Source organism: Grampus griseus (assembly GCF_964374135.1).
Source record: "Grampus griseus genome assembly, chromosome: 11".
Lineage (NCBI taxonomy): Eukaryota > Metazoa > Chordata > Mammalia > Artiodactyla > Delphinidae > Grampus > Grampus griseus.
Window position 1 is genome coordinate 6,928,420 of NC_139005.1, and position 7,687 is coordinate 6,936,106.

Here is a 7,687-nt window from a genome sequence, read left to right on the forward strand (position 1 = left end):
ACTTCACCTACCAAGCGCTGGCAGACAGAAAAAAATAAATAACACACACACGCTCATTCCCCATTTGTGACTCAGAAGATTACATATTCTCTGTATAATAAAGCCTCTCTTCCTGTTCAGCTGTTCAGTTCTGCTGCAGCTGAACCTACTCTGTTATCACTGAAATCCGTAAGTATGAGCGGAGAAAATTTACTGTTCACTGAGGATGCCTGTGGTAACTGACTGCAATAGGGTCAGGCAACTCCAGTCCCGGGCATTTGTGTTTTGTTTGTTTCATTTGCTTTTCCTCAACAAAATTCCAAAGGTCAAGGTTTACATAACATGAGACAGAGTGAAGAAAACCAAGGAAACACAGAAGGCTTGAGAACTTACAAGGGGATGTGGCCCTTGGAGAACAGGAGGGGCACAGAGAGAACCCAAGCTCCTCAGTCCTGGGTTTATCCAGTCTATCCCAGTCCCTGAAAAACAAGAAAAAGAGCAGCCCACGCTCACACTGCTGGGAAGATTTGTCGTTAGGATCTACACTCAGCTCTGCTAAGCTAAAAAGCCTCATGTATTATGCCATGGAATACAAGGCAGCAATGAAAACACTAGGAAGTAGGTCAATAAATACTGATGTGAAATGACATCCCAGATATATTTGAGATAAATCAAATGAACACTTACAGCAGAATAAATTTCTTAGATTGAACAGCGTATCTGATAAGTGTTCAGATAAGCAGAGGACTTCGCGGGGAAATTCTACTGACATGAAAATAATAATTAAACCCTTCCCAAATACAGAAGAGAAAGGAACATTTCCAGCTCACTCTAAGAGATCAGTATTAATTACCCTGTGTTATCAATCAGGGATCAACTAGAGAAACTGAGCCAGTAGGAGATGTGTATTAGAGATTTACAGCAAGGAATTGGCTTACAGGATTGTGGGAACTGTCTAGGCAAGTCTGAAGTTCTTGGGGCAGCCGTCAGAAAAGGCAGGCTGGCACTCTTTGGCACCGATGAAGCTGCTCTCCACAGACAGAATTTGTTCTCTTCAGAGAAGCCTCAACTCTACTCTTAAAGCCTTAGTTAATTAGATCAGGCTTATTGGATTATCTAGGATAATCTTATTACTTCAAGTCAATTGATACGGATTTTAATTACATCAAAAAATACCTTAAGGGACTTCCCTGGTGGTGCAGTGGTTAAGAATCTACCTGCCAATGCAGGGGACACGGGTTTGGGCCCTGGTCCAGGAAGATCCCACATGCCGCGGAGCAACTAAGCCCATGCGCCACAACTACCAGACCCCACGTGCCACAACTACTGAAGCTTGCTCGCCTAGAGCCCGTGCTCCACAACAAGAGAAGCCACTGCAATGAGAAGCCCATGCACTGCAACGAAGAGTAGCTCCCGCTCACCACAGCTAGAGAAAGCCCGCGGGCAGCAATGAAGACCCAACGCAACCAAAAATAAATAAATTAACTAATTAAAAACATTTAAATTCAAGGTTACTAATTCTATTTTAAAATTTGCAACTTCAAATGTGTGAGGTTCAAATCATTAGTTACATCCTTCCCCCCCCCGTCATTTCCATCCACAATATAAACATTACTGTAATTATTACCAGCTTAGGAAAGAAAAAAGTCCCTTGAATCCCACAAGGCTCTATTGCTATCACCCCATTTTTGTTTTCTTTTACAGGAAAACCCTTTTAAAGCATTCTCTCTCTTTGCTGTTTGCATGTTGGTGATTTATTTCACTCATTGTCTCTTGAACTTACTCCAGTCAGGCTTTTACATCCCATGGACACCCCTCTTGTCAAAGTCACCAGTTAATGATCCTAACATTACAAAGCTCTAGTGATCATTTCCCAACCCTCTCTTACTTGAAGTATCCGGAGATCTCTCCACTTTAAAGGCTTTCTTCTCGTGGCTCCCGGGACCCAGTCCTTTCCCGAGATTCCTTCTATGTCAATGGCTGCTCCTTGGGAGTTTTCTTTGCTTCTTCCTTCTTCTCTCTACCTCTCCCTGACTTTAGACCTACTATGTCTCTCAAAGCTAAAGCCCGAGAGCTCTGAGCTCCTATATATACTGTCCAAGCACGGAAATCTAATCACAAGGATTTTGCTACCACCCACACAGTGATTAGGTCTGGATTTTAATCTCCAGGTTTATATATATCCAAACTCCCAATTCAGTATCCCTACTTGGACGTCTCATAGGTCATAAGTCAAACTTAAAACTCCCAACCTCAACCATGATGCCCTGCACTGACCCCTGCCCCACTTTCAGTCCTCACCATTCAAGTAAAGCCAATTCCATTAGTCCAGTTGATTGAGTCAAGAACCTCAGCATCGTGACTCTGCTTCTTTACTCTTGGTCCAAACTCAACCTGTCAAAAAAATCCGGCTTGATCCCTTGCTACGTTTCTGACTCCTATTAACACTTGCCTTCACTCATTTTGTTCCGTCCCTTCTGGTTGCCTTGCTTTTCAGTTAACAAGCCAAGCATGGTCCCCACTGAGCCCTTTGCACTTGCTGTTTGCTCTGCCTAGAAAGTTATTTCTCCAGATAAAAGTAAGACTTGTTCTCTTACCTTCTTCTGGTTTCTTTTCCAGTACATTTATCGACAAGGCAGTGACCAAAAATGAGGCTGCAGTCAGTGTTAGAGAAGACAGTTAGGGATTTGGGATTAGAGTATGAGAGTTAATGGAACCTCCTGGGGGGTTTATTCTGGGTTTTGATTAGGTAAATTTTTTTTTTTTTTTTGCGGTACGCGGGCCTCTCACTGCTGTGGCCTCTCCCGTTGCGGAGCACAGGCTCCGGACGCGCAGGCTCAGCGGCCATGGCTCACGGGCCCAGGCGCTCCGCGGCATGTGGGATCTTCCCGGACCGGGGCACGAACCCGTGTCCCCTGAATCAGCAGGCGGACTCTCAACCACTGCGCCACCAGGGAAGCCCTGATTAGGTAAAATTGAAATTTGAGAATTGACGAGAGTTCTTCTAAACTGGAGACCAGCCTGAAGACGTTCCAATTCAGGCTATGGATTTTGTACTAAAAGGGCTTGAAGTGATGGGGAGACCTCTAGGGTAGAGACAGATTGGGTGAAGGAGATGGAAAGACCAGTAATTTGCTGGTGGGGAGGTTACAGAGATGATGGCGACTAGAACTAAGGTAACTGTCGTTCAAATCTTGGATGTCAATGGGCCACAAAAATGAGCCCCAGTGATAAAGTGGGCAAAGTGTATAAACAAAAAAAAGCACAGAAAGAACACGTTTCCAACTGGCACATGAAAAATGTTCAATTTAATTAAGGTGCAAAGAAACAAAATCTTTAATAATGAGATGTACATATACAAAAAAATTATTTGCATTATGATGCAATTTGATTAAAAAATATATTAATCCCATAAATATTTATTTACCACTTAGGTAATCAGCAAACTGTGTTGGGAAGCCTAGATTATATACCAAAATATTAAAATAGGGTTTTTTTCTGGCAGATAGATATGGAAGTGATTCTTTTTGTGTGTGTGTGATACTATAAAATTTATTTATTCACTATACACAGAACATGTCCCCTATAAAATGTACATAAAAAACACTAAAAAGTATAATTTGGTGAACATTTTCTTCATTACAGAACATACTAAATCAGTTGGGATAACAGCTCTCTGTCTGCCTCAAAATAATCTAATTATAGTACCCAGAGTATCTTTTATATCTGATGCAAAATTAAATACTTTATTTATTTTTGGCTGCATTGGGTCTTCATTGCTGTGCACGGGCTCTCTCTAGTTGTGGCGAGCAGGGGCTACTCTTCGTTGCGGTTCATGGGTTTCTCACTGCGGTGGCTTCTCTTGTTGCGGAGCACAGGCTCTAGGCGTGCGGGCTTCAGTAGTGGCACGTGGGCTCAGTAGTTGTGGCTTGTGGGCTCTAGAGCGCAGGCTCAGTAGTTGTGGCCCATGGGCTTAGTTGCTCTGCGTCATGTGGGATCCTCCCGGACCAGGGCTCGAACCCATGTCCCCTGCACTGACAGGGGGATTCTTAACCACGGCGCCACCAAGGAAGTCCCGAAATACTTTTTTTTAAAAAAAAAAAGAATACTGAATTAATGGGAGTATTGCTGAGTGAATCAATAAATGAGAGTGATGACTCAGGGACTTTTTTTTTTCCTTTGTCTGTGCTACGCAGCACACAGGATCTTAGTTCCCCGACATGGGATTCAACCCGTGCCCCTTGCATTGGGAACACGGAGTCTTAACCACTAGACCACCAGGGAAGTCCCAGACGTCCTAGTTTCCAATAATTTAACATGGACCTGCTACCCATGAATCAATATAAACCGAATCAGATTTAGGATTAGTTTCCACAAGTACAAAGTTGAATTACCTTTTTTTAAAATTTGAATTTTATTTATTTATTGTTTTATACAGCAGATTCTTATTTGTTATCTCTTTTATACATATTAGTGTATATATGTCAATCCCAATCTCCCAATTCATCCCACCACCACCACCCCAAATTACCTTTTATTTGTCCTAAAATGCTTGCTTTCAATGATTCCATGTAGTTTCGATAACATTCTTCTATCTTTCCAGACCGGAGTCCAAATATTCGCACAGTATTCATACTGAACACTTTCCACCCACCCTTTGGTCGCCTGAACTGCTCTTTTTTGGTCTCTGTCTCTGCCTTCTCAGATCTTTCTTGAAGCATAGTAGGCAGTACTGTACTGGATACTCCTGCTGCAGTTTGGCCTATCATTGTTGGAGTGGATTCTGCTACACCGTGGTCTTCCAGTCGGTCCATTTCTAGGACTATAAGATCTTCTGTGGTTGTAATCAAAGGACTGACTTCTTGACCGCCTTCTTTTCTAACTTTGGCTTCTAGAACGTCTGTATCTGTCATAATTATCATAGAGCGATGAACCATGCACATTTCCTCCCTTCCCGGGCTTTCATCCGATTTGGAGTCTTCCCATCCCCCTGTGCAAACTGTATTTCAGTTTGGTGTCCACAAATCCATTTTCTGTCCAAATTATGTAAAGCATCTTCGGCATCATGAACATCCTCAAATTGAACACATGCAAATCCTCTTGGGGGTGAGTGTAGAAATCAAGTGGAACGTACACAGCCACTACAGGACCATAATGACCGAATTCATGTTGTAAATCTTCAGACCTGGTATCATCGGCCATGTTCCTTACAAAGAGAGACTTGTTGCGGGGGAGAGGGAGAGGGAGAGGGGCCCAGGTACCGGGACACGACTGCAGCATGAGTCTCAGCAGGGACACTATCCCCCGGGCAAACTGGCTGCAGCTCCGGCGGCAGCAGATCCTCAGACACACACAGCCAGAAGTCTCTGCTGGAAGTGATTTTTTTTTTTTTTTTTTTGCGGTACGCGGGCCCCTCACAGTTGTGGCCTCTCCCGTTGCGGAGCACAGGCTCCCGACGCGCAGGCTCAGCGGCCATGGCTCACGGGCCCAGCCGCTCCGCGGCATGTGGGATCTTCCCGGACCGGGGCACGAACCCGTGTACTCTGCATCGGCAGGCAGACTGTCAACCACTGCGCCACCAGGGAAGCCCTGGAAGTGATTCTTTTAATTTTTATTGTTTTGCTTGTAATGTACAGGACCACTGGTGTAATACAAATAAATAGGAAAAAATAGGCTATGCATATAGTGCATCTAGCATACCCAGTTACCCAATTCTGGGAGAATTTTAAAGGAAGAAATGAGGGTAATATTAAGGGTTAGATTTTTCCTCAGCTAAGTAGAAAATTTCCCAGCAAACAAAGGATATAAATCGATTTTGTAATGTGGTATGAAAATACTCTTTATGATTTGATCTCTATCTCAGATGATTATGAGAGTGTATTGATTGGACATGCAGCTACTGTACAGATTATCTAGTGTGCATTGTGCAAAGGATCTAATGACTCCCTAGGTAGCGTGAGCAGCAGACACTCCCTCATATCCTCCCCACCCCCAGACACCCACATCTACAGCAGCAGAGCATCCTTACACCAGTGGTTCTCAACCATTGATGCACATTAGAATCGCCTGTGGGCACCTGGGCTACATCTTAGAGCAATTTAATCAGAGGCTGGGGTGGCGGGGAGGGTTAGAATGTTTGTTTCAGGTGAACAGTGAAGTGATTCACAATATATATACACATTCTTTTCCATTATGCATTATTACAAGATATTGAATATAGTTCCCTCTGCTATACAGTAGGACCTTGTTGTAGTGTTCATCTGTTAATCTCATACTCCCAATTTATCCCTCCCTTCCATTTCCCTTCGGTAACCATATGTTTGTTTTCTACGTCTGACTCTATTTGTTTTGTAAATAATTTCCTTTGTATCATTTTTTTTAGATTTCAAATATAAGTACTATCATATGATATTTCTCTTTCTCTGTTTGGCTTACTTCACTCAGTATGATAATCTCTAGGTACATCCATGTTGCTGCAAATGGCATTTTTCATTCTTTATTATGGCTGAGTAATATTCCATTGTGTGTGTGTATTTGTGTGTGTGTGTGTGTGTGTGTATACATCACATCTTCTTTATCCATTCCTCTGTCAATGGACATATGGACACTTAGGTTGCTGCCATGTCTTAGCTATTGTAAATGCTGCTGCAATGAACATTGGGGTGCATGTCTCTTTTCGAATTATGGTTTTCTTTGGATATATGCCCAGGAGTGGATTGTAGGATCATATGGTAGCCCTATTTTTAGTTTTCTGAGGAACCTCCATACTGTTTTCCATAGTGGCTGTACCAATTTACATTTCCACCAACAGTGTAGGAGGGTTCCTTTTTCGTCATGCCCTCTCCAGCATTTATTGTTTGTAGACTTTTTTAAAAAATTAATTTATTTATTTGGTTGCACAGGGTCTTAGTTGCAGCAGGCGGGCTCCTTAGTTGTGGCATGTGAACTCTTAGTTGTGACATGTATGTGGGATCTAGTTCCCAGGCCAGAGACGATAGAACCTGGGTCCCTTCAGTGGGAGTGCAGTCTTAACCACTGTGCCACCAGGGAAGTCCCTGTAGACTTTTTGATGATGGCCATTCTGACTGGTGTGAGGTGATACTGCATTGTAGTTTTGATTTGCGTTTCTCTAATAATTAGCCATGTTGATCATCTTTTCATGTGCATTTTGGCCATCTGTATGTCTTCTTTGGAGAAATGTCTATTTAAATCTTCTGACCATTTTTTGATTAGGTTTTTTGTTCACTTGTTCTTCAGAGGAAGAATCTTACTTAATTTTTATTAGTCCTTTCAAACAACCCTCTAACCATTTAAAACTCTACCATTTATATAATGGCCCGGAACCCAGTCAAGAGGTAAGGCCATGGATTCAAATATTATTGACTTGCTTTTGTGAACTTGGATAAGTTTATGCCATCTGTTTGTCTTCTTATGTATAAATTGTATAGTAATACCTGAACTGTGTGTGTCGGGGGGTTAGACCTATCAAACCCCCCTTTATTTTTTTAAAAAATTAAAAACATTTACACAGTTTTGAAAGGTTACTTTCCATTTATAGTTATGACAAAGTATCTGCTATATTCCCCGTGTTGTACAATACATCCTTGAGCCTATCTGACACCCAGTATTTGTACCTCTCATTCCCCCAACCCTATATTGCCCCTCCCCCATCCCCCCACTGGTGACCACTAGTTTGTCCTCTATATCT

General features: G+C 42.5%; 1 pseudogene across 1 annotated transcript; it reads right to left on the reverse strand.

The window, feature by feature from the left end:
• Window positions 1–4,680: 4,680 nt before the first annotated feature.
• On the reverse strand, window positions 4,681–5,259 carry LOC309829376 (serine/arginine-rich splicing factor 10-like; annotated as a pseudogene). The gene has a single exon. The product of its transcript is annotated as a serine/arginine-rich splicing factor 10-like (transcript).
• Between the last annotated feature and the right edge of the window lie 2,428 nt (window positions 5,260–7,687).